Consider the following 22801-nt stretch of genomic DNA (forward strand, 5'->3'; position numbering starts at 1 on the left):
TTCACCCCCACAAGATCATGTTACAAATGGTAGATTTGGATGCCTAACTATTTAAAGATATTGTATTCCCATGGTAACGGAGTGGCGGAGTGGTCCCACCGGTGTAGCACAGAGGTTTGGGTGTTTTGTAACAGGGGAAATAACAGGACTTCCCCCAGTTAATCCGTAGCCCTGAGATGCTGCCGAAGTCATCCAGAGTTGACTTGACAGCTGGCAGACTGGATGTGTCGGCCTTCAGATAGATCTGGGTATCATCAGCATACATGGAGATAATATTAGGGCAATCACCAACTTGATAAACCCAGGCACGTGCCACCCCCGCAGCAGACAGGCCAGTGGTTGCATGGCCAGCGCAAACAGCAGGAGAGATGGGGGTAACCCTGTATGGTATCAAGTTCGATAGCAAAGCTGTCTGAGATGATATTACCTGTGTTTACCCGTGCTCTGTGAATACATAAAAAATCTGTATCCACTGGTGGAACTCAGGTCCCAGCCCTAACATCAACAGTAGCGTTTGTAAGTAAGTCCACCTTTTGGTGTTCAATGCTTTCTCAATGTCCAACAAGGCCACCAAACCTTGGGTGTCAGTCTTGTGCACTGAAATTCATAATGCTGAAAAGCTGGCAAAGGTTTAGGAATGTGTTCCTGCCTGGTATGAATCCATTGTGGTCCAGGTGGATCACTGTATATACCATTGGTGTAAGTATGTTCGCCAGGACCTTACCCAACACCTTAAAGTCAAGATTGAGTAATGAAAGGGAATGATTGGATATCACCTCAAGCGGATCTCCCCCAGGCTTTGGGAGCATGGTTATTAAGGCCTCCTGCATGCTGTCTGAATGTCTGACGCTTTCCTTGGCTTTTTCAAATAATCCCAATAACTGAGGGGCCATCAGGGCCTGAAATGTTGACAGAAAACTCTCCTAGCAAACCATCGGTGCTAGGCGTTTTGCCCCTAGCTATCTGTTTAAGTGTCATTTTGACCTCTTCCAAAGTCGGGGGCATCCAGCTCCTGCTTTAGCAGCAGAGCAAGAAGGGGTGTCTCTAGGGGGCTGGAGATATGCGGAAATTGCTTCCTGACGTATGTCCAGAGGAACTTGGTAGAGCGCCTTATATTAAAATTCAAACTCTCTGGTAACAGCCAGTTGGGAATTCATGATGAAACCTGGGCCAAACAGATTGCACCGATGGGGCTACATGGACGTTAGAGTTCAGCAGCTATGCCAGTAGGCCATTGGCTTTATCCCCTAGTTCTGTTGTCGTTTAGTATATACTTTGTAATCAATGTCAGATAAGCATGTAGATACCTCCCTATATTCAGTTCAGATGTCATCCAGTGTAGGGTACCCAGCAGGGTCAGTTACTCAGTCCTTCTCAACTGCCCTCAGCCAGCTTTCCAAGTCTAGCATCTCTGTCTGAAAGCTTTGTTTCATGCCACATTGTGTGACCATGCAAACCCGGCGTAACAACACCTTAAATGCATCCCACTAAACCACCCAATATGTGCCAGTACCCTCATTCCCAGTAAAGTATCTCTCAATTAGTTCACTTACATGAGTCCAAAATGGCATATCCATCAGCTCCTGTGGTTGAAGCAGCCAGGTGGGAATCACCGACTGTGGCTTATTCCATTGAAAGGTAACCATAAAGGGGCAGTGATCGGATACTGATCTGTCTAAATTCTCCAACTTTGTGCATTTGGATACGAAAGCCTCACTACTGAAGATCAGGTCAATTCACGTTTGGAGTGGCTGTATGGGAGAGTAATACGGGTACTCTTGTTGGTGTGGGTACAATAGGCACCAAATATATACCACCTGAACATTGTGTGCCCATTGTCACAACTGCCTGGCAGTGGTTGTGATTGAATTCCTGGGACTGGAGGAGTGGATCTATCCAGTGCGAGATCTTTGACACAATTGAAGTCCCTGCACCAGAATGACGGAGCTTTTGTTGGGTGATAAAGAGCTGGCATAACAGAAGTGAGGAGAGGGGCTGGCACACATTTGGAGCATATAGCACTACCAATGCGAGAGGTTCACCATCCAATATTCCTTCCGCAAGGACATATCGGCCCTCTGGGTCCACTAGGGTGTGGTCAAGTATGAAAGGTACCCCAATAGCCACCCATAGCAGCACCCCCTTAGCACAGGCCGAGTAAGTGGTACACAATAACATGCCCCACCAGCGCTTATCTTCTTAGGGAGTTCCACTGCAGTCAAGTGTGTCTCCTGGAGGCATGCAAATTGGATATTCCACCGTTTAAGTAGGAGTAAATCCTATAGCGCTTAATGTAAGTGATCATACCCCTTACATTCCATGACAGCAAATTGTATTCACTGGTAGTCATGTAACGTGCAGTTAGTGTGAAATCTTTATCGCTAAGTGCAGGATGTGAGATAGGTGTGGTGGCAAGCAGGTCGAACAAACGAAAAAACAAACCAAGCTGTAAAGCATTATTAACAATCCCCAACAAACCCAACATCATGGCCGCACCCTCAATATGTCACAGCCATAGACTGCTGTCAATGATTTGGCAGCTCCTACAAAGTCTATCCAATGATGGCGAGAGTCTGAGTTAGTCACCCTTGAGTCTCAAACTCTGAGCCCCCACCGACTAACAGTAAAGATGTCAGCCCTTGCAGTAGATTACTGGCATTAATCCTCTGTTCCCCTCTCCCTCCTCCCCAGCACACTCTCATTCTTGAGTGTCTCGATCTGTCGTTGATGTTCTGTCACAGAGGGTTGCCAGCTCTGTTTTTGTATCCCGCATTCTGTTTTTTTAGTTTCTTGTTATCCTCCCGGAGGAACCCAATATCGATCATCAGAGTTCAGTTTGGGCTACAAGATGGGCTTAAGGCTACTAACAGGTGTTAAGAGATCAGAGAATTTTTCAGTGTGGTCCTGCAAAAGGCGCTCCACTGTCGCTTGCTGTGTCGAAGGCCCTGGCTCTGTGGTAGTGTGCAGGTGGGGCGTGTCACCGCCTTTCTCTGTCTTCACTTTGGTCGTTGTGGAATGAGGCTGTGGATTCGAAGTCTCCACAGGGAGGCAAGAAGGGCACGTTGTTTTGTACACAGTTAGCAAGCAACTACCTTAACATCAACAGGTGGACAGCAGCTCGGTACAGTCAAATCCGTCTATCACGCCAAGGAGCACCCCTATGGGTGCGGGTGCTCTGGCAGTCCAATAAGTCCTCTAAGATTTGTAAGCCCATTCAGCAGTCCCAGTAGATTATGGGGGTCATTCTGACCTCGGCGGTAAAAGGCTCTTACCGCCGGTCAGAAGACCGCCATTCTACCGCCACGGCCGCGGTAAACCGCCACGGTCATTCTGACCCACAACTGCCAAGCCGCCAAAAACCCGACATCCACGGAAGGCCGCCTCATCAGCGGGCAGCGATAAACTGGAGCCAACACAAACACGCCCATGCCATTACGACCCACGAATCCACGCAGCGGTCATTCAACCGCGGTATTCCATTGGCGGTACACACCGCCGCGGTCAAAATACACACCCAGCTCCAAAACACAGCCACATTGGACAATTTGAAATACACACACCTGATACACATACAAACACCACCCCCACACATCCAAGCAACTATAAAACACACACCCACATCACCCACAAACCCCCACTAGTTGGAAATCGGAGAGAAGGCGATAGAGAGAGAGAGAGAGAGAGAGAGCACAGCAATCGAAAACCCCAACACACACAGGAACCCAACATCATCAACCACACCACATCTACGCACACTTCACCACACACCACCACTCACATCACCACAAACACCACCCCACACCTCATCCACACCACCCCATGGCACCCCAAAGACACCCCAGGTTTTCGGACCAAGAACTCAGGGTCATGGTGGAGGAAATTATAAGGGTAGAGCCCCAGCTCTTCGGCACACAGGTGCAACACACCACAATAGCCAGGAAGGCGGAGCTATGGCAGAGGATCGTCGACAGGGTCAACGCTGTGGGACAGCATCCCAGAAACCGGGAAGACATCAGAAAGCGCTGGAACGACCTACGGGGGAAGGTACAGTCGATGGTTTCAAGACACAACATCGCTGTGCAGAAGACTGGCGGCGGACCACCACCCACTCCTCCCGAATTCACAGCATGGGAGCAAGAGGTCTTGAACATCCTGCATCCTGCGGGCCTCGCTGGAGTAGGCGGAGGAATGGACTCTGGTAAGTCTAGTCTCAACTACTCCCCCCCCCAACCACCAGCATGCCAACCCACACCCCCACCCTCACCCCCAAACCCACAGCACACATCCTCCCTGCCAATGTCTCACCAGCACAACCCACCCAACCCAAAACCAAACCCTGAATGCCAACACAAACCATGGACACCCATCACCTATGCATGACCACTGCACATACCCATCCCCCCCACAAACCACCCTCACAACTCCTGCCACAAGGGAATGTCAGCACTGGGGGACAAGGGCACCCACAAATCGCACGCCATGGAACACACAGAAGCAATAACCATACTCTTTCACCCCTGCAGGGCCCGAACTCCAACACACCGGCCAGGAGGGTCCAGATATGTCCATCCCACCCCCAGAACAGGCCCCCAGTGAGGACAGCAGCTCTGTCGACCTAGAACCTGACGACCAGCCCGGACCATCGGGGACCTTTGGACAGTCGGTTCCCCACACACAGACACAGGCCACAGCAGACCTAACCCCCTCTGGGAATATCAGCACAGCTCCCACCCAGCGGGCCCATGCCTCTGTCTCCAGGACAGGTCAATCAGCGGTGTGTCCGCCACTACAGGGCACCCAGGCTGACCCAACACCCCAACAACAACAGGGACCTGGGGGCAGTGGTAGTGGGCACACCGTCCAGGGGACAGAGACCCGGGGAAACAGGGCAACTGGGAGGGCTGCAGTGCGACAGGGGGGGGAGGACAGGCCCAGGGAACCGACTCTCCAAGAGGCCCTCACCACCATCATGGGAGCATACCACCGCTCCCAGGAGACGATGGCGACGGTACTGGCCAGGTTCCAGGAGATCCAGGCAGAGCAGGAGGAACGGTACATGGGGTACAGAGAGGAGCTCAGGAACATCGTCCTGGCCCTGAACCTAATAGTCACCACATTGCGGGACCATGTGGCACCCCAAAGGGCCCCTGTCACCAGCCCGGACCAGGAACAGCCTACCACCTCCGCCGGCGCTAGTGGACAGGAGGCCCCCACACAACGACGGGCCACCAGAACCCCACCTCCTGCTGAAGATCAACCACCCCGCAAGAGGAACCTGAGATCACAAAGGAAGACAGAGTAGGTTGCCAAGACCCCCGCCAGCCTAAGATCCCCCCGGATGTCATTCCACTGTCCCACATCGTCACCCTGTCCATCCTTGAACTGCCCCTGCTCCATCCTTCCACAGGCATATGGACAATGCACCTGTGCGACCGAGAACTGGACTCTGCCATGGACATCACTCCACCCCCACCCATCACCGTTTTACTATCATGGACCTATATGTAGCACTTTAAATAAATCACTAATTGCACTTAAAACACTCAGGAGTCTGCTTGTATTCTTAACAAATGTATCACACTTAACGGTTCGAAATTGTTCAGTTACATTGTGATGACAACATACCAATGTCAATGTGCTTTACTCCATGGGCGAACAAACCAGAAGTCACGCAGTGGGTCATACAGCTCTGAAAAGGCAAGGGAAAGTCACAATTCAGTTGAAAGGAACTGGGGGGAAACACAGAAAGTAGAGATGCAGGAGGCCAGAAGTAAATGTAAAATGGCGTGGGGGATTCTTACCTGGGTGCTACTGAAAATACTGTTGTATGACTGTGTCCCTGTTGTCCGTGTCGTCCCCGTCGTCTTCCTCCTCTTCACTCTCCACAGGCTCCACAGCTGCTACAACACCACCATCTGGACCATCCTCCTGCAGAAAAGGCACCTGGCGTCGCAATGCAAGATTGTGAAGCATACAGCAGGCCACGATGATCTGGCACACCTTCTTGGGTGAGTACATTAGGGATCCCCCTGTCATATGCAGGCACCTAAACCTGGCCTTCAGGAGGCCGAAGGTCCTTTCTATGATCCTCCTAGATCGCCCATGGGCCTCATTGTACCGTTCCTCTGCCCTGGTCCGGGGATTCCTCACTGGGGTAGCCACGGCAGGTTGGGGTAACCAGAGTCACCTATTAGCCAGACACGGTGTCTCTGTAGCTGTTCCATCACATAAGGGATGCTGCTATTTCGCATAACGCGTCATGCACTGACCCAGGGAACTTGGCATTTACATGGGAGATGTACTGGTCAGCCAAACAGACCACCTTGACATTCATCGAATGGTAACTTTTCCTGTTTCTGTACACCTGCTCATCGTCTTTTGGGGGTACTAAGGCCACATGGGTGCCATCAATGGCACCAATGATGTTGGGGATATGTCCAAGGGCATAGAAGTCACCCTTCACAGTGGCCAAATCACCCTCCTCAGGGAAAATAATGTAGCTCCGCATGTATTTCGTCAGGGCAGACAACACTCTGGACAAAATCTTAGAAAACATAGGCTGAGACATCCCTGATGACATGGCCACTGTTGTCTGAAAAGACCCACTTGCCAAAAAATGGAGGACTGACAGAACCTGCACCAGAGGGGGAATTCCTGTGGGTTGGCGGATGGGGGACATCAGTGCTGGCTCCAGCTGGGCACACAGTTCATGTATAGTGGCTCGGTCAAGTCGGTATCGAAGTATTATATGACGTTCCTCCATTGTCGACAGGTCCACCAGCGGTCGGTACACGGGAGGATTCATCCTTCTCCTCGCTAGTCCCAGCGGACGGTGCCTGGGAAGGACAACATGGAGCACAGAGTCAAGCAACCCACAGGTACGTAAGTACAGCTTGCACAGTACACGATTCTTAATGCATTGAATGGCTTGTATGAGTGGCAATGCAAGGCCTAGGCCTGTGTGACGCAGTAGAAATCAGGCCATGTGGGCCCTTGAAATGGCGGCTGCCTGACCTGAGAAGTGTGACAGTGGGATGTGAGGTCAATGCGCTGGCGTGACACACCGTGGTGGTAGGCGGTCGAAGACCACGGCGCAAAGCCGCATTGGTTAACATCGAACCCTATGGGTTTCAAGAGCCAATGACTAGCTGCGCCGGCGGTCGCCGCCATTTTCTATCTGGTTAATCACTCGAGACCTGATCATCCACAGGAGAGGACATATACTGCAAGTGCTGCTGTGACCTCGGTCTGGGAGATACAATGGCTGCTGCGACTGGGGAAAGGGCCCCTGCCTTCACTACAGAAGAGTTGGAGAAACTTGTGGATGGGGTCCTGCCCCAGTATGCGCGACTCTACGGTCCTCCAGACCAACAGGTAAGTACACTGTGTGCACGTTGAATGGGCTATGCCTGGGTTGTGTATGGTGGATGTAAGATGGTGGGGTGGGGAGACAATGACGAGTGCAAGGCACGACAGATGAGAGCATGTGCCACATGGCAAGGTTGGGGAGGGGGGGCCAATCGCATCTATCATGCGGAAAATTGATGATATTTCAATTTCCACCCTGTACATGTCAAATAGGTCAGCGCCCATCAGAAAGTCGACATTTGGCGTGCCATCGCCAAGGAAGTCCGGAACCTGGGGGTCCACAACAGACGGGGCACCCACTGCCGCAAGAGGTGGGAGGACATCCGCCGCGGGACCAGGAAGACCGCCGAGTCATTGCTGGGGACGGCCTACCAACCTAGGAGGGGTGCCAGTCGTACCCTGACCCCCTGATGTCCCGGATCCTGGCGGTGGCCTACCCCGATTTGGATGGGTGCATGAGGACATCACAGCAGACACAAGGGGTTGAGTACCAGCACATTCAGCTATCTTTACGCGCAGTGGAGGTGCCTGGGTGGGGGAAGAGGGCTGTGGGTGACATTAGGCCAGGGCGCTTTCTGTAGTGTAGTCCTCTCCTTTAGCCATGTCCCTGTGCCCCCGCCCCCCACCTCTGTAGGGTGACAAGTACAGCTATCCATGGCCCTGCATCACCCATGTGCGCGTTTGTTTTCCCTAGACCTGTTGGCCTAGTCACAAGTACTGAGTAGTGTACCCCGATTGCGCGGCTTAGTGCATGAGGCTCCTGTGTCTGTCCTCTTCGCCAACGGTGTTGACAATGCGTGCACTCAACCTGTTTTTATGTCTCCCCCCACCCTTTTTCTTTATCTTCTTGTGCATGTGTGCATTAGCATCATCAGGCGGAGGAGAATTGGGACCGGAGCACGAGGGAGCTGCAACTCACAAGGCCCCGGTGGGCCATGGCACAGACACCGAGGCCACCAGTGATACAGAGGGGGAGGGGAGCTTCACAACGGGGAGCCGTGGTGACACCAGCGACACCGACACGTCCTCGGATGGAAGCTCCCTAGCGGTGGCGGCAACATCCGTGCCCCCCGCCTCTACAGGTACAGCCGCCACCCCGCGCACCAGCTCCGCCCTCCCAGCAGCCCCTCAGCCTTCGCTCCGTGCCCGCTCGCCCAAGAAGGCGGGCGTCTCCTTCGCCCCAGGCACCTCAGGCCCTTCCCCTGTTACCCCTGCTGCCCTCAGTGAGGAGGTCATTGACCTCCTACAGACCATCATTGTTGGGCAGTCTACCCTTTTAAATGCCATCCAGGGGGTAGAGAGGGAGGTGCATCGTAGCAATGCATACCTGGAGGGCATTCATTCGGGTCAGGCTGCCCATCAACGAACGTTCAATGCTCTGGCCTCAGCACTGACGGCAGCCATTGTCCCTGTTTCCAGCCTCCCTCTTCTAACTGCCTCCAGCCTGTCTCTGTCTCCTGTTCCTCTGCCTATCCCACCCACACCATCAGACCAGCCTGCACACACCTCAACACCCAAGGGCAGCTCATCCAGACATAAGCACCACAGATCACACAAACATTCACCCAAGCAACACCCAGATGCAGACATGCCAACAGCCACTACCACCTCTGTGTCCCCCACCTCCTCGTCTCCCTCCTCCCTCCCTGTGACGTCTCTACTCACACCTGCATGCACACCACCAACAGCCAGTACTTCCATCACCAGCACACCCTCCAGTACAGTCCGCACACGTGCAGTCACCACCCCCACTGCCATTTACACGTCCCCTGTGTCCTCTCCCACTGTGTCTGTCACCCCCTCTTCCAAGACACACAAACGCAGGCAGCCACCCACCCAACAGCCAACCACCTCACGACAGCCTCCAGCCCATGCACCTTCACCCAAGGACAGCACACCTGACTCTCCTACAACCACCTCCTCTTCCTCCACTCCCATAACCACTACACCTACCCTTTACCCTGGTCCTAAAAAACTTTACCTCTCCACTCTTGACCTCTTTCCCTCACCTGACTCCTCCCCTCCATCTGCTAAGAGTCCCAAGAGCGCCTCAGCCACCACCAGCCCGGCTTCAAGGGTCACCGTAGTGCATGGCTTTTGGAGTCCCCCCTTTGCCAGCAGTGATACATCGGTCAGCAGCAAGGGGACAGCCAGCCCCCCCCCTGGAAAGAGGACCCGTAAAGTAAGGGGCCGCCGCGGGACGACTGACACGGCTGTCCCCAAGGACCAAAGTTCTGCCACTTCACCAGCCACAACATCCAGGGGAGGCAAGGGCCAGAGAGCCACATCGAAGGAGGGCAAGGGCAGCAGGGTGGAGAAGTCAGCCAGCAGGAGCGCGGACCAGAAGGGCCCCACAAGCCCCATCCCGGGTGTGAGGGAGAACACCCAAGGGCCCAGCACACCGTCACCGAAGGGTCCAGCAACTGCACGGTCGGAGAGCGACTGAGCAGGGAGTCGTGGCCAGGTCTGACTCCCTTGACTTACAGAACAAGCACCGCTGAACAGGGCCCCGCCGTGCAGAAAGGCACCGCTAAACAGGGCCCCGCCGTGCAGACAGGCACCGCTGAACAGGGCCCCGCCGTCCAGAAAGGCACCGCTGAACAGGGCCCCGCCGTGCAGAAAGGCACCGCTGAACAGGGCACCGCCGGGAGGAGCACCGCTGAACAGGGGCCCTTCATCTCAAGCACCGCTCCGCTGGGCCCCGCCGTCTCAAGCACCGCTCCACTGGGCCCTTCCTGTCAAGCACCGCTCCGCTGGGCCCCGCCGTCTCAAGCACCGCTCCGCTGGGCCCTTCATCTCAAGCACCGCTCCGCTGGGCCCCGCCGTCTAAAGCACCGCTCCGCTGGGCCCTTCATCTCAAGCACCGCTCCGCTGGGCCCCGCCATCTCAAGCACCGCTCCGCTGGGCCCCGCCGTCTCAAGCACCGCTCCGCTGGGCCCTTCATCTCAAGCACCGCTCCGCTGGGCCCCGCCGTCTCAAGCACCGCTCCGCTGGGCCCTTCATCTCAAGCACCGCTCCGCTGGGCCCCGCCGTCTCAAGCACCGCTCCGCTGGGCCCTTCCTGTCAAGAACCGCTCAGCTGGGCCCCGCCGTCTCAAGCACCGCTCCGCTGGGCCCTTCCTGTCAAGCACCGCTCCGCTGGGCCCCGCCGTCTCAAGCACCGCTCCGCTGGGCCCTTCATCTCAAGCACCGCTCCGCTGGACCCCGCCGTCTCAAGCACCGCTCCGCTGGGCCCCTTCCTGTCAAGCACCGCTCCGCTGGGCCCTTCCTGTCAAGCACTGCTCCGCTGGGCCCTTCCTGTCAAGCACTGCTCCGCTGGGCCCTTCATCTCAAGCACCGCTCCGCTGGGCCCCGCCGTCTCAAGCACCGCTCCGCTGGGCCCTTCATCTCAAGCACCGCTCCGCTGGGCCCCTTCCTGTCAAGCACCGCTCCGCTGGGCCCCGCCGTCTCAAGCACCGCTCCGCTGGGCCCCGCCGTCTCAAGCACCGCTCCGCTGGGCCCCGCCGTCTCAAGCACCGCTGGCCCAATGACAGTGCTGGTTCTGTGTCGTGCTAATGTTCACGCTGCACTCGGGCCACCCTGCCTCCTCCATTGCCTGTGGAGACTGTTATCCACTTGATGGACTGTGGCTTTGCACTCCCCAGGATATGACAGTGGGCAAGCCACCCACTGTAGAGACTTGAGAGACTGTGGCTTTGCACTCCCCAGGATATGACAGTGGGCAAGCCACCCACTTGTGAGACTTGAGAGACTGTGGCTTTGCACTCCCCAGGATATGACAGTGGGCAAGCCACCCACTTGTGAGACTTGAGAGACTGTGGCTTTGCACTCCCCAGGATATGACAGTGGGCAAGCCACCCACTGTAGAGACTTGAGAGACTGAGGCTTTGCACTCCCCAGGATTGAACAGTGGGCATGGTGGCCCCTTCTTGGATCTGGCGTCGTGGACTCATGTGGCTGTGGTGCTCCCCCTTCCCTTCCCCCTGAGGTGCCTGTAGTTTTATCATCTGATGCCCCTGCAGTGTTCTCTCCAACGGACTCAGGTCTCCTGTGTGGGCTTTGCCCATGTGTTGATACACTTTGGCCCACGGACATTTGCAATTTCAGTGACTGTGCTGGACTTATTGCCTCTATTTATCGGTTACGCAATGTTTACACTTTTTTGTTTCATTTTCCTATTTTACCATGACTTCAATGAACCTATTTTATACATAAATTTAGTTTCTCACTTTAATTATATCTTTTCGTTATTCGGGGGGTCACTTTGACTTGGTGCTCTGCATTGGTGTGTAGATAGTTGGGGGGTGGGTGTAATGCGTATGTGTGTGCCCGTAACCCTTCCTCCTCCCCCCCTCCCCTGTGTCGTAGGTGCGGTACTCACCGTTGTCGTCTGCGCCGGAGTTCGTACTCGTGGTAGATGAGCAGGTAGACGAGAGCAGGTAGGATGTTCAATTCGGGCTCCATGCTGTCCTCCGTCCTCGTGGAGTGTATAGAGGTGAGCGTTTTCCCGTTCGTAGTCTGTTTCCGCCGTGTTTTTATCGGCGGTGCTCCCGCCCCGGAAAAGGTGGCGGGTTGGTGAGTTGTGATAGGGTGGGCGGTACATTGTCTGCCGCCTGCCTGTTGGCGGTGACCGCCGCGCTGTTTGTGTGTCCCGCCGTGGCGGTCGGAGTGTTAAAGTGGCGGGCTCTGTTGGCGGTTCCCGCCAGGGTCAGAATTCCATTTTTTTGACCGCCGGCCTGTTGGCGGGTTGGCCGCCGCTTTATCACCGACCGCCAGGGTCAGAATGACCCCCTATGTGCCTTGCCTAGCGGTCACAGGCCTCATTTGCTGTTGGGCGTCACCCGCAAAGTGCCTCCGTGTAGCCGCCATGCAGGGATTCCTGAACAATAAAGACCACAGCACACAACGTACAGAGCAGTGATGCATAAATAGTAACATCCACGGTATGAAGAATTCGTTGGTGAATAAGGCACATTAATGTCCCAAGTTCCTCATAGAAAATCTTTTTATTCATTTGAAAATGCAGTTTGCTTCAATGAGAAGGAATGTCCATCAAACACAGAACACAGCCAACACATGTTTCATCACACAGGTGACTTTTTCAAGGCTGCAAAGAGACATATATACATACTAGTGTTTCATTTTGTTCCGAACTGATCACCGTAAAAGTAAAAACAAAGATTTTTTCATGAATATATGTAACAAATAAGTAACCAGGTGCAGATACCAAAGGTAAGCAGACCCAATAAATAAAACAAATAGAGAAGATAGTAGACATGGCAATCAAAAGTAGTTAGGATAGTGAGCAGACACCATAAGGAAACACCACAGTGGAAGAAACGGCGTTACTAATTCCAAAATTAATGCCAGACCAAATTAATGAAATGTACTAATACCTTAGTACTAAACACCCAAAGTAATTGTGAATAACCTGAGTAAATCAGACAAACCACGAGAAATGGGTCTGTTGTGTTTGAAATAAAGTACAAACATTTTGTGAGTCAACTGAGCGGAAAAAAGTGCGTGCCTGAAGAAAGGGAGGGAGTAGTGGCTTTAATCGTACCTAGAAATTGGATAGAATTGTAGAAAATTCCAAGTTGGGATATAGTAAGCAAATTGGGAACTGGAAGAGAAAAGAACATGGTTGTCAGTAAATTAGACAAAAAGGGGGCTAGCCAAACGGGAAGCGGGAAATGGTAAATAGAGAATGATTAACTTGGGTAAATTACCTGTAATTTGCAGGTAAATCAAACGCGCCCAGGTAAGAAGTGTAGAAACAGATAATAAGTAACTGGATTAAAGGACCTTGATAAGTCCTAACGCAGTCCTGGAGAGAAATACAAGATCGGAGCTCAAAAGGGGCTGACGCTCATATAAATAAAGCAGGTCGGGATAACGGGTGCTAAAAGCGAGAGTCAGAGAGGGGGAGAGGTGACCGTGATCAAAAAGCCGAATGCAGGGATTCCTTTCTGCTCCTGCTGCTCTGTAATCGTCAGGGTAGGCACCTGCTTGATCAGGCTGACAAACCTGCGGGCCTGTGGTGCACAAACGGTGGGTCGTGGTCCTGTGCAGTGCATGGGTTGCCATCCCCGGCCCATGTTGTTTGACAGCGCCCGCTGCTGCCTTTATGCCACGGGTGGTACCGTGCCTCTTACCGCCGCGGCTCCGAGAAGGGCAAGAGGAGGGTCAAGGCCTGGATTCTCTACTGCCGGGGCCCAGTGGAAAAAGGCTGCAGCTCCCTGGCAGTGGGCCCATGCAGCGTTCGCCGAGGCCATCGACCTGTCACAATGGGTAAATATGATTATAGCAATAACTTTATCACTATATCTATATATAAGTAGATCAAGACATCAATACCATATAAGATGATGAGTGTACGCCTATGGATTCATTTTCCCATAATAACACATATCTGTCACAATGTGTAAATATGATTATAGGAAATGTATCTATAAATGCTTCACTATTGAAATACTGCAAGACAAATACAAAAAGAAAAAAAACATAATAATGAACGAAAATAACCCTTAATATGCAGCACAGAAGAGCCTGAGTTGGTAAATATTTATCCATGCATGTACATATGGGTTTTCCCCCATATGTGCATCATGTTAAAATCTCTATTTGTGTATATCTCCTCTGTGTTGTCATGTATCTATGTATGTACATATGTATATATTTTCCTTCAGAAGAAAAAAAAACTTATCTCCCCAAGCCTCATAAAATCACATCTATAAGACTCATGCTATTCCTCTTCCAAAATACCCCTACCTCCACCCTCTGGCTCATTCCAAACCTCTTTTACTACTATTGGCTCCTAAACAAATCTTTCCAAACTCTTCACCTCTGTATCCATCCTTTATTGTATTCATGCAACTAACACGCTCTCTGACTGGTACTAAACGTCTTTTACTACTATGAACTCCCACATACTCCTTTCTAAACTCTTCCCTCCTCTATCCATCCTCTATCCTATTCATCCAACTAACATACTCACATGTCTACCACCCACACCATTCTAAATAACAATTTATATTCCCCCTACTAATCCACCTTTGAGTTCCGGAGCAGCGTGCTACTCACTAAAAAAGTTCTTCAATGCCTCTTCAGGGGTAGTAAGTGCTATATAAATACAATTACGATTATAATCTTGAGAGCGCTGTAGGCGTAATTTCGAAAGAAACTGAAATGGCTGAAAGGCGGTTCTCACTTACTAATGACCTGCCTTCCCCCATTTCAGAATTTCTAAAGGCGCACACTAAATAAGTCCATCACAATCCCTCCAATCTTCCTATTATGTCATTTCATCTTGCTATTACCCTACCCACAACAGTTGTAGATCCAGTCTATTTACTCTCATCATCTGCATCTGAACCTACACCAAAGAGGAAGAAATAAGCACCAATACTTGCTGTGCCCAAGGCAATGAGGAGTGCCCTACAACCTTCACTTGCCCACATAGCAATCAAACTACTGTTCAAGTGATTATTCATGACCTATCAAAGGAACTTATTTGGAAATTAAAACATCTATTGGACGAAGGCCTGCATCTGCTAACACTGCCCCCTGAGGGGAAGTGTGTGCTAGCAAAAGTGGAGGAAAGGCTGGTGGGGCCTATGAATGACAATTCTAATTGCATTTCAGAGAGAAATTGGGGAGGGGATCCTACCTGCACAACTGAAAAGAGGACTGATCTTGTACTTCAGTCCATCGGTTTACCTCCAGTTGCTTGCCCTTATGTCATCATCTGAATTATCTATTTGGTTTAGAACCACCTTACCCTGCCTTATTACCCCAATACCTGTGGAGTGTTCCTTCATACAGGCCTTTTATTTAAAGTTGCCTGGAGAGTTATACTGATCTTGAGAAGCTCTTCTAATGAAGCCCAAGCCCCGGATGAGTTCCCGATGGACTTGTACTGTATAAGAACTCTTTTGAGCTCCAGGCCAGTCTACTTACCAAAACAAGTGATTGTCCCTGTAAAACTGGACTGCCATCTTCCTGGAGATCCACCATTATTGTCCCTATCTTCAAGAAGGGCAAACATGATGACCCCCGTTGTTACCACCCAATCTCATTGTTGGATTCAGTGGTAAAGATAATTGGGAGGGTCGTCCTGGTTCAGATAGCAACATAGATCTCTAATCAAGCTATCCTTTCAGCTGCCCAGTTCTGGTTTCAGACTGCCACTGGAACACCCAAACAGTGTTTAAATTTACACCTACTAAATGGCAAGTGCACAGTAGCTAAGTCAAGTCCCTTATATTTGTACTTTATTGATTTATTGAGCACTTTTGACTGCATTAATACATCAAAACTGTGGTCAATCTTGCTCAATAAAGGCATGGACAAGGATCTGGTGGACCTCTTAAGGGTATTACAATCCTTCCGCTAGGATTAGATATGGGGAGAATGGCGGATGCACCAGTTCTTTTATTTAAGCTTGTGGCGTTCACCGCCAATTTTGTTCCTCCTCTATATCATTGATCTAGGAGCGCATCTAATTGAAAATGGACATGACATGCCGATGGTCAAGAATAAACCGGAACCTGTGCTTAATTCTTCCAATGACACTGTCCTAGTGGCACGGACCTTGATTAAATCTTTTGTGAGTTTTATGAATGCCCTGAGCCATGAAACTAATTAAACAAAAACTTCTTGTATAGCCTGTGGGTGGAAAAACTATAAGGAGCAAGCATTCTTTGCTGAGGGGCATTGGATAGAAAGGAATCACCAGTTTCCTTATCTAGGTGTGGCAGTTGATAGCATGGGGACTTGGGAGCATTTTGAGTAAGAAACTTGGGGGCATATTTATATTCTGTTTGTGTCGGATTTGCGTCTTTTTTTTTACGCAAATCCGGCGCAAACTTAACTCCATATTTATACTTTGGCGCTAGACCCGCCTAGCGTCAAAGTTATGGAGTTTGCATCATTTTTTGGACGTGGAAACCTACCTTGCGTCAATGACATGCAAGGTAGGCGTTCCCGTGCAAAAAATGACTTTAAGGCATTCGCGCCTTATTTATCCTCCCATGCAATAATGGCGCACGGGAGGAGGAGGGCCTTAAAAAATGCCGCTAAGCCTGTTTAGTGCCATTTTTTAACACCTGGGTCAGGGCAGGTGTTAGGGGACCTGTGGGCTCACTTCCATGGTCTGACCATGGAAGCAGTCCACAGGTGCCCTTCCCTGCACCCAGGGAATTTTGTTTTTTAAAGTGCCATGGGGGGCCCAACTTGGGCCCTCCTGCATGGCACTGTTCCCAATGACCATGCCCAGGGGACAGAAGTCCTCTGGGCATGGTCATTGGGCAGGGGGGCATGATTAATGTCTTTGCTAAGACAGGAGTCATTTTGATGGGGGTTGTGCCTCAAAAAATGACGCTAGCCAGGTTAGGGTCAATATTTTTTATGCTAACCTGACTTGCACCATTCTTTGACGCACAACCCCCATTCTTCCCTACGCCTCCGCTGCCCGGTTAGCGTCATTTATTTTGACGCTAAGTGGGCCTTAGCGCCGGCTAGCGTCATTCCTTAAATATGACGTCCAGCTGTCACATAGGAATGGTGGTAGCCAGCGTTAAACTTTTTGACGCAAACCTGTGCTAGCGCAGGTTTGCGTCAAAAAGTATAAATATGGGCCAAAGTTTTGCTGAGTCTGTCGTTTTTTTTTTTTTTTTTTGAATTTGGATTATGTGTTCCCATCTTGACCTACGGGGCCAACATTTGGGAATACAGGGATACAAGCTGCATTCGGCAGAGGAAAATCCTGCTGTGCGTGTTCTCTTGAATTTACCCCTAGTTTTTCTAATGTTGCTAATCATGAGGAACTAGGATTAGGCTTCGTTTCAGATTGTATAAATTTAGCTCCCCCTTAGTATGGTGTTCCATATGGGAAAATCAACATGCTAACTTGAACCCAGATATAATAGATAGATGATTGCCTAACATGTGACTGTGGTCAGGAGATTCCATGGTTATCCTATATCAGGAATGGCCTAGAATGACAGGGCGGGAAACGGGGGATGGGTGGGGGGCTTAATCTGTTCACAAACCCTAAAGGAATCCAGAGCAAGGATACACTATGGTTAAAACAGGCTTTTTCCGAAGGTCTGATGCAGCCGAGATTGGTGGCTGAACTAAAAAACACATCTATGGACCTCAAAACCTGTGTATGTTTGGAAATGTACTTAGGCCTGGTATTTAATTCCTGGGCGCGTCCAAAGCTTGCCAGTTTACATTCAGTTCATTTACATGGTCCTTGAGTTTCTCTTTACAACAGTTTGGTCCTAAATCGATCTGTTTGTGTCCATGCGACACACGCTTACCCAGAGTCTTCTGTATTTCACTTTTTTTGTAACTATTATCTTGTTTGTTCTAAACAGTTTTTATTTCTGATGTTAAATCATAGGAGTTGTAACTGATCTTTAACATTTCTGCAAAAGCTCCATCTCGGACGTCTGTGCAAATGTGTGCTAGTTTTTTTAAATCTGCCATCCGTCATCGTAAGCCTTCGCTGTTCTAATCACTTATCAAATTCATTCATACTTGTTCATGGTAAAGTTTTTATCGTTTTTAACCATCATTTTTATGGACTGGTTTTGTAACGAATATTGCTTCGCGTATTGTTGTATGTTCTTTTGTTATTATGTTTTATTATTTATGAATAATGGAAAAAAGATTGATTAAGAAAAATTATTCAAACGTATTTTTTTTTTCTATGTCAGTTACAGTAAGGGAACTACGCATCGAACAGACCCCAGGAGAGATAACTGCGTCAGTGGGAGGCTCAGTCACACTGACCTGTTCCTGGGCAAGCAGCCAAGCGGTGGAGAGTATCAGGATCAAGTGGCTAAAGAGAGGCCTTTCACATCCAAGCCCCCTGAACGTTAACACAGAAGGAAACAACACTTCATCAGATATACTTAACATTACTGAAAATATGGAGAAATGCCCTGATTCTTCAAAACAAGTCGCAATGATGACAAGCTGTAATAAAAATGACAGACTGAGCGGCCAAATTATGCTCCATCTTACATTTTTGAAAATGAACGATACTGGACTTCACTGGTGTAACATTACTGCTGAACTGCCACCTCCATATGCAAGAAATATCGGAAACGGGACTATTTTAATAGTAAAAGAAAATGGCGGACAAATAGGTAAGAGCTCCTGTCCTGCTGGCCAGCTGGTTATTTACCAATCTACGAGCATGATTATTCAGTGTTCAGTTTATGTGCCCAGATTTGAAAAAGTCACCTGCTGTATCCTTTTGTTTAAAATGTTTGAAACTTTATTTTTTTAAGGCTTACCCCTCGTCATTTGTTGCTTGCGAGATACTGGTTTAGGTAGAAAATGTTCAGACCTGTCTCCTGATGGTGTTTCTTGTGCCTTTTTATGCAAGATGTGGCCATGTGTAAACATTTCACTACACATCCTACAAAACTCAATTCACACCCAGTGGTACGGGAACAATTTTCAGAGTTGGGGTGCTGCCATCAATGTTACATCACTAAAGTCCTAGGGAATGGGAAAAATCCAAGGGTTTCACAAACAAGTACAGCAAATGAGTCATACACATTTAGCAAGAGAGCGGTAAAGGTGTGGTATGTAGCCAGTGGAGTATTTTGGAATAAACTGTTGCAAATATATTACTAAAGCAGAGTGTGGTAGCATACACTCATTTACAGACTGCACATTTTCCATTGAAATGGCCACAAAATTTGCATTGGCGTTCCAGGCCTCATTTACAAGAAACTGGCATATCGTCATCGATGCGTCAGACTTCTTGCCCCTGCCTCACATCCCCGAAAGACGCCATGGATGCACTGTATTTTCAATAGAGACCTCCATGGCGCATGTTTTCACAGTCAGAAATTCTGAGGCATCTGTTGGCGCTGAAGAGATGCATTGCTGGAATTGCATCATTAAACTGACGCAACTACAGCAATGCGAGGAGAGCCTGGTCTGAGCAGGCAATAAAATTGTGACGCAGTTAAGTCGTAGAGCGACGCAATGAAAAGTTATAAATTTCACTGCGTCAGTTCTATATGGCTTTTTCTGAGGGAACTCCTACCCAGCATACATTATACCTTTTTTATTTTTTTATTTTGTGATTTACATTATACCTGGCGCAGGTATAATGTGACACAGGGTTTTACAAACTGATGCGTTGGGCCCAATGCTTAAGTTTGTGAATATGGAGCAGTGTAGTGCAATGCTAGCGCCACCGCTGCTTCAAAAACAAATGACACAGTGGCTGCGCAAGTGGCTTATAAATGAGGCCCTCCGTTTTACTGATACTACTATGAAACACACAAACAATATGTGGAAATTTTGACTGCAGTCAGAGAGAGAAAAGTAAAAGACCAGTACCCATATTAAAAGAATAAACAACAATTTGTCAGATGACCTAGCTTGACATTTGATCTTTGTCTAAGAAAACGCACAGAAAGGCATCTTTATAACTCATTCAATTTTGGAACTCCAGCATTGTTACCGTGGGGGTAATGGAGCGCCCCTACTTCTAGCATACATGTTCACACCATTTGTGTAAAGTTGCCTAGTTTTTGGATACGTTGGGAAAGAAATTGCGCTTTTGCATGACCTCAATCTAGACATGCACATCAATATTCAGGTAGTCCAGGCACTAATGACATTGGGGCTCATTACAACCTTGAAGCCGCCCGCCAAGGTTTGACTGCCGGGCGGCCGCCAATGCAGCCGCACTCGCGCCACGGCCATTATGAGATCCCCGCTGGGCCGGCGAGCGGGGATCTCGGCCGCAACACAGGAGCCAGCTCCAAATGGGGCCGGCGGTGTTGCGGCCGTGCGACAGGTGCAGTTGTACCCGTCGCGCTTTTCACTGTCTGCTTAGCAGACAGTGAAAAGCTGCACGGAGCCGTGGCAGGGGCCCCGCGACTCCCATTTCCGCCAGCCTTTTCATGGCAGTGCAAACCGCCATGAAAAGGCTGGCAGGAGGGGGACTCGTAATCCCCTGGCAGCACTGCCCTGGAGGATTACTCCCGCAGGGACAAAAATGGCGGGAAACCCTGCTGGTGGTGAAATCCACCAAAACAACCCTGGCGGTCAAAGACCGCCAGGGTTATAATGAGGGCCATCATTTCTTGCTGTCACTATGGGACAAAAGTTATTTTATCAACAGCACGTGAAATCAGGGATATCGTTACCAACTGAGAGGAGCCAGTTGTTCAAAAACCGAAAGAGTGCTGAAAGGATTTGGGAATTGTAGGAAAATTACGTGGTTGGTTTTCGTTTGAACTTTAAGAGAGACACACAAGATACATAGATTGCTACATTTGTTGTTCATATATACAAGTAGTCAGCACACTTTTAATGGGGTGTTGTACAAGCTTAATGTGTGCACTATTACAAAACAAAATCAATATAAAAATGTTACAAAAAAAGAATCCCAGGAGGGAAGGCTCACAAAAAGAGATCATAGTGAAGATTGTAAGTGAATTATCGGCATGTAGGACTTTCAACATCTTATATGATTTTTTAATCTTTAAGTCATGCCCAGTAGAGTGGTGTACAGGATAAAATTTGTTGAAGGTTAAAAAACAAAGTAGAATAAAAGAAACATAAAAAAAAAAATCAAATGCAGCGCAATTGATAAATATATGAATAAGCACGTTTTAAAATGAACAGTAAAAAGCTACGAGTTAGAGAAATACTCAAATGTTAAGGAGACAAGGTCCATTTGAGGAAGATGTCAAAGTTGGCAAATGTATTTTACTCTTAAAATGGTATAATCAGGTGTGGCTACTAGAACTTGATGGTGACTGGTTTCCTAGGAGTCTGAGCTCCTCTCCAGTTAGAATTAAGTACACACTTCTCCCTAAAAGTAATGTGCCTGCATGAACTAAACAGGGCCTGAAAATTTTCATTGTTTTGTCCCATCCCACAGTTGACAATTATTCTTCTCCCTGAAAACACTTTTCAAGGTTAAATATGCAAAGAAAACATTTACTCATAAGACTCATGTGTCTCAAAAGGCACAATCATAGAAAATATAATTGTAAATATAAATTGAAAGGAAAAGGCATTATTTACTCATTTATGGCTCTAGGTTTCATACCTTGTAACCAGTCCCTAATTTCCATTGCTTCCATTGACGAAATGGAAAGATAAAAGAAGAATATTAGTGGGGGCACCAAACACTAAGAAGCAATTGCTCTCTTTTCGGAGGTTTGTAGCATAAACAACAGATATGATTTTCTACATTGCACAAGGACTCTGTGTTGGTCTGCTGCTTTGCACCAGGACAGATACAGCCTTTCATACCAAAACAAAGGCAAAAAGAGAATAGACTGAGGCATGTGCCTTTCATCTTAATGTGACATCTAAGCACCACTAACCGGGAACCCTGGCTTTCAGATCCTGGATCCTTATCCTTAAATCTGGCCAATTTATTGTGCAACATTCTTGCAGTGTGGGGTCCAGTACTTCAGCTCCCTCTGGCACAGTAAATACCTTTGTGTATGCCCACTTGAAATTATTTTCCAGGTCAAGAGTTTTACATTTTTAGCATGGAATGTTTTTCCCATACTCTTTACAAAATATTTTTATATGTGTGGTGCCATCTTCAATAGCGCAGACTCATGACTCTAATTCCTCCACTTTTCATTCTCAGTTTTAGGACTGATGCAATTATATCATCCAAGACTGTGGCTGATCATGTTAAAATTTGCATACTTTTTTACTTGTGTTACTTGAATCCATTGTAACTCAATCTGTCTTGCAAGTATCAGCTTCCAGATTGCATTTATTGTTGTATATTATTTAGATAACCAGGTCTTACTAGAATTGAAAGGTATGTAGACATCTCTCACAGGATACCTTTTGTATGCCCAAAATGATAAAGCTTTTACAGGGAGTATATACACCCATCTTGTTATCACAAACCAGCAACAATGAGCAAGCAGCAGACTGAATAGTTTGAGCCAAGACACGGTCATGCCCATACTGCATTCTTGTGGTGGCACAGCAGTTCATATCGCTGTACTCCACTACAGGTGCTCTGCTCACAAAAGCTGCAGGTTAGGTTGGGTACTATGGTTGGGTAGGGTAATGGACTACTAGGAATGATCCCTGGCCTATTCAAGCAAAGATGATTTAAGGCATGGTCAAAGTGGGCACTAGCCCCGGGCCCCGGCCCTTCATGGGGACCCCTGATGGAGCCAGCTCTGTTCTGCAGAGTCTTGTCCTGATGACCTTGAATAATTCTTAAACAAATTGTTTTGAATCTTTTCCTTTATTTTATTTGTAATACGGTGATGTGTAAATGGTTCTACAGACATTTTGCAGAAAATGTTTATATTGCTTATATTTCATGCAACAACCATAAAAAAGTTTCTTTTACATCAAAATAGGACCTCACACATGAGAAAGGAAAGGGTGTCACAGAGATTATT

The 22801-nt window shown here is 48.9% G+C and overlaps 1 long non-coding RNA gene across 1 annotated transcript in view; it reads left to right on the forward strand.

Annotated features, from left to right (window-relative positions):
• The window catches only part of LOC138296060 (uncharacterized), a 155812-nt gene that overhangs the window by 98201 nt on the left and 34810 nt on the right, over window positions 1–22801 (forward strand). The window contains exon 2 of the long non-coding RNA XR_011203742.1: window positions 18092–18526. This is a non-coding gene — a long non-coding RNA (uncharacterized lncRNA). The remainder of the gene's footprint in view (window positions 1–18091; window positions 18527–22801) is intronic.

This window comes from Pleurodeles waltl, chromosome 1_2, assembly GCF_031143425.1.
Source record: "Pleurodeles waltl isolate 20211129_DDA chromosome 1_2, aPleWal1.hap1.20221129, whole genome shotgun sequence".
Lineage (NCBI taxonomy): Eukaryota > Metazoa > Chordata > Amphibia > Caudata > Salamandridae > Pleurodeles > Pleurodeles waltl.